The 5,002-nt window shown below is 51.2% G+C and overlaps 1 pseudogene; it reads left to right on the forward strand.

The window, feature by feature from the left end:
* Positions 1 to 657: 657 nt before the first annotated feature.
* Positions 658 to 853, forward strand: LOC127676763 (uncharacterized; annotated as a pseudogene).
* The last annotated feature ends 4,149 nt before the right edge of the window (positions 854 to 5,002 follow it).

A 5,002-nucleotide genomic window follows, 5' to 3' on the forward strand; every position in this document is an offset into this window, starting at 1 on the left:
GTCTATTTCTGGACTTTGTTGCTATTACACTTCTAAGGCTCTGTGGCAGCAGTGACTGGGGCTTATTCTTCCCGCCACTCTCTAGCCAGTGGCAGAATCCAGCCCAGGGGACAATGACAAGTGTGCTCAGGAGAGAGAAAAGAAGCCAGGAAGAAGTGAACTAACTGTCTACTCTGGCTGTTTGTGCAGAGTTGTGACTATCTAATGAGTAAGGCTTAAGCTCACTACACCAAGCGGTCAGGGCCACTGAGAGCTGGCAAGGCCCATCCATCCCCGAAGCCACCATGAGAGGCAGCGTTTAAGCTAAAAGAAACATAATCTTAAAACTATGTTCTCAGGGATTGTCCTGGTTAGCGTTTTATTGCCATGAACAGACACCATGACTAAGTCAAGTCTTGTAAAGGACAACATATAATTGGGGCTGGCTTACAGGTTCAGAGGTTCAGTTCATTATCATCAAAGCAGCAACAGGGCAGCATCCAGGCAGGCATGGTGCAGGATTTGCTGAGAGTTCTACATCTTCATCTGAAGGCTGTTAGCAGAATACAGACTCTCTTCCAGACAGCAAGGTCTAGGGTATTAAAGCCCACACCCACAGTGATAGACCTACTCCAACAAGGCCACGCCTCCTAATAGGGCCATTCCCTGGCCCAAGCTTATACAAACCATCACAGAGATCATCTCTAGAGTTCATTTCTGGAGGAGTTTCTCTGTGCAGAGCACCCAAGACCTGTGAGGTGGAGTTCTCTCTTGTTTGTGAAGTTTGCGGTAGGGGCTGCCTCCTGCTGCTGCCCCTTGCCATTAATAACCCATCTTCTCTTTCTTGGAGAGAGTGAGAGGAGGGAAAGGCAGTGGATTTTGGTCTGTGTTTTACAGTTACCAAAGCTAGATAATTTTAAGTTTTACTCACAATCTCCAGAACATAACTGTAGTCATCTAATGTTTTGCTTTGTTGTTGTTGGGGAGATTATGATTGTTTGTTTGTTTATTTGTTTTCATTTCTTTAAGGGTTTTGAAAGTTGTATGTAGGTTTTTTTTTTATACTAGAGTTTTGTTCATGAATTTTGGGCAAAATTTTGTGATTGGAATAAAGATTTGTTCTTATCTGATGAAAAAGAATCTTTATTATTATTGTTGTTGTTATTGTTATTATTTTGTATATGAGCATTTTGCCTGCAGGTATGTCTGTGTACCATGAGCATACTAGCTGTCTGTGGGGACCAGAAGAGGGCATCAGATCCCTGAAACTGGACCTACAGATTCTGAGCAGCCCAGCTGTATGGATTGCTGGGAATTGAACCTGGGTATTCTGCAAAAGCAGCAAGTGCTCTTTACTGTTGAACTTTCTCTCCAGAAACATCATCTTTAAACAGGCTCTGTTGAATAGCACTGGATTCTAAATGGCATGTGTGTGATGCTCACTGTATTTCTGCTGTTTTCTTGGGAAGGGATTTTTTAGTTTGCTCAAGAATAGTGGAGGGGAGTATTAATTGTTGTATAGTGAAAAGGAGACTACACCTGGGCAAGACTTGGGCAGCCTCCACCTTCTCATATCACAGAGGGAAAGATGATACCCACAGTCCAGCACCCCAAGCCACAGGAAGGTGACAGAAAAATGGGCTGGCTCTGCCTGTGTGCGAAAATGATCTTAGGCTCTTTAGAAGCCTTGCAGCTCCCCTGGGTCCAGCGTCTGTGCAGAAGACACAGCCAATCCAATGAAGATCTGACGTCACAGGCAAGAACAATCCACAACCAAATGCCCATGCTAAAGAGCAGGTGCCCCAGAGGGTCCCAAACTCAGCCAACCACCTACCACTAAAGGAGCAGGAAGCTGAAAGGGCTCTCTATGGTGCTGTCTGTCGGAGGTCCTGTCCCCTGAGAACACCTGAGGATTTTGTTTGCATTTCATTCTAGCACCTGAGCTTATTCTACTGATATTTTAGGTTTCTGAACGTTTTGCAAGTACGCATGGCTAGGCATACATGCCCTTTGGGTTACCTGGGACATAGCATGATAACTGAGCCCCTAGGTAAATCAGAAGCCCAGCCCTAAGCCCTAAGCCCTAAGCCTAGCCTCTCCAAATGTTTAGCTAATTTTAGCTTCCTAGCGCTTCTGGGAGGGTAAGTGGGTAGCCGGCATCAGGGAAGCTGATGACCATGGGTGTCCATGAGGCAGCTGACAGGAGTGCTACTACCTGATCCAGCCTGGCCTGCCTCTCTTACCCCGTCTCCTCCCCCAGGCGCCTGAGAACCCACAGCAGGAAGAGCGTGAGGGGTTTCTAAGGGGAAGAAGAGAGACACAGGCAGCACCTTCCCAGGGCTCTTGTGTTCCTTGAGGCTTAGATTGCCTTTCTTATTTCCCAAGTCTACGTCGATCTACAAGGCCAATCTCAGTGAAGGAGTCTAGATTTCACCCTCAGCCCACTGGGGCAGAGAAGATACCCACTGTTGTGTTTTATTAGAAGATGAGGAGAAAAGGAATATGTTGCATAGGGGCGAAGGAGGTGCCTCCGCAGGCCCGTGCTGAGGCATCCCTTCCCACTGAGGGACCAGCCACAGGGCAGTAGAGTATAGAATAGAGTTTATTCAGGGCATGGGGAGGGGAGTTGAGAGGATAGTAGAGACCGAGAAAGGTGGAGAGAGGGTTTGGGTGGAAGGGATGGGGAGGGGGAGAGAGGGAGAGGGAGAGGGAAAGGGAGAAGGAGAAGTCGAGGCTGGCCATGAGCGCATGGAGAGAGAGGGGGTGAGGGGGATGGGGAGAGAGGGGGAAGGGGTGAGAGGACAGAGGGAGAGCAAGAAGGCAAGAGAGCAAAGAGAAAGTGGGAGGGGCAAGCAGCCCCTTTTATAGTGAGTCAGGCATAACCTGGCTGTTGCCAGGTAACTGTGGGGCGGAGCTTAGACAAAAATGCTAACACCCACTGGGCTGGGGTAGCTATAGCAGAGAGATTTCATCTGCCTACCTTCACCAGCCCCTTAGTGGTGCCGAGTAGCACCGTGACAGTCATAACTGCTCCTCCTAACTACCCATCATAACTGCTTGACGGCCAAAGTGATGCCAGCTCAATGCCATGGGCGAAGGCCGTGGCTCCCTGTTTACTTCCTAGAGACCCGTTTCCCCTTGCACAGATAGGGAGAAACCCTGACTTCAGAAGCAAACAGTTTCCAAGTCTGGAAGGGATGGGGACAGAGGGAGTGGCAGGGGATTGGGAAGCAGGTGGGTCTCACACCTGCATCCACACACCTGCGGGTAGCAGCCAAGCTGACTATACTACAGCCCTCCTGCCCAGGTGAGTCCACCCACCTGTCTGTCCCTCACCTGTCATTACTCCTTTATCCACTAGGTGCGTTGATGAGAGGAATTCAGGGCTCTAAGGGGGAGCTCTGGTGAGGGGAATTGGATCTCCCTCCCTGGTCCCAAAGCGGGGGGAAGGGGGGGGAGCGGGGAGGACTGGGGCAGCCACTTGGATCTGTCACAGGGGGTTGGCAGCCTTGTGTTCCTGGCTTTTCTCCGTTTCTCGCTCCAGGTAGCACTGCACAGACCTACCATGTTCTTTTTCCGTAGGTGGGAGACTGAGGCTGAGAAGTCCCTGTGCCTCAGATACAGGGGTGTCGACAAAGGCAGCTCTACTAGGGGTGGTCGGCAGCCACTTCCTGTACTCTCAGTACTCTACTGGCTGAAAATTACAACTGCCTGTTGTTGTCATGGTGACTGGTGCTGTGATTCCATCCTGCAGTGCTATGCGCCCATGGCACCCAAGGCAGCCTATTTCTGCAGGAGAGAGAACGTCTACGTTGGGGGGTGGGGGGCACTTATACCATATCCCGCCTCTTCCTAAGCCGCTGTCCCCTCTGCTGCAAAAGAGCAAACCTCTGAGACCCCTGTGTGTTGGCTTCTGGCTTTTCACAGACAGCTGACCTGTGTTCACCTCCCTCCGCAGGAGGCCGGCCTCTAGTAGCCTCACATAGTGCAGGGAGGGCTCTTGTTTGCCCGCGGTCTATCACATGGGTACGGGTACACACGGGGTATCCATTTAACCCACCCTAGAGATGTGCAGTTGGGCCCTTTCCCAATCTCTGGCTGTTCCAAACCAATCTGCAGAGAATAACCCCAGACATATGTCACTTTGCACATGTGAGAATATTTGTAGGAGAAATTCCTAGAAGCAACGTGACTGCGAAATGAGTGTGTGTGTGTGCGTGCGCACCATGTGGCGGGTATGAGCCAAGCGACCAGCTCACTGTTTTGTCTGGATTGTTCTATTTCATCTCACTGTAGTCCTAAAGCAGGGGGTCATTGCTATCCTCTCTCTCACTGACAAGGAAATGCAGGCCCAAAAACAGCTTGGGAATTTGGCAATTTACTGTCCAGGCCAGCGTGGCGGAACAAGGGGACAACTTGCAACTCCCCTACGGATGCGTGGGCCGGCCTGCCCAGGCCAACAGGCACTGGCAGAGGGACCCCAGTCCTTTTCAGTCTTTACTCAAATCCCATTCAAGCTTTGCCTGCCCAGGAACCCTAGACTAGCCCTCCTCAGAAGCCCCCAGGCTCTCTGCATCCAGACACTGGCCTACTCACCTAGTTACACAGCACGCACCCACCCACCCCCACCCTTCCACATCACCCCCCGCCCCCCGCACTCCTATGAGCTACAAGACAGTGTCCTTGATCCAACCACCTGCACTATTCGCGGTGCCACCTTTTGGTCTCGACTTTCTTTCCCAGGTCCTGTCACCTTCTAGTAAGACCGCGGGTTCACAGAGAGTCAGAGCGGAGCCGCACCGCAGCAGGCCCCGGGAGGACAATAGGAGAGGGTAAACTAGCTCTGGGACCCAGGAAAGCAGGCTGGCTTCATCTGAATCACAAAAAGGTTAGCGCGCAGGCAGAGGGGGGCGGCTATGCTCCGCCCTCATTTGCATGACAAAAGTGATTGCCCAACGGCTCTCCCGGGGCTTTGTTGTGATCTGGCAGCCCGCACTAGCACAGCCTCGGGAATTGTTCCCTA

Source organism: Apodemus sylvaticus, chromosome 1 (genome assembly GCF_947179515.1).
Source record: "Apodemus sylvaticus chromosome 1, mApoSyl1.1, whole genome shotgun sequence".
NCBI lineage: Eukaryota > Metazoa > Chordata > Mammalia > Rodentia > Muridae > Apodemus > Apodemus sylvaticus.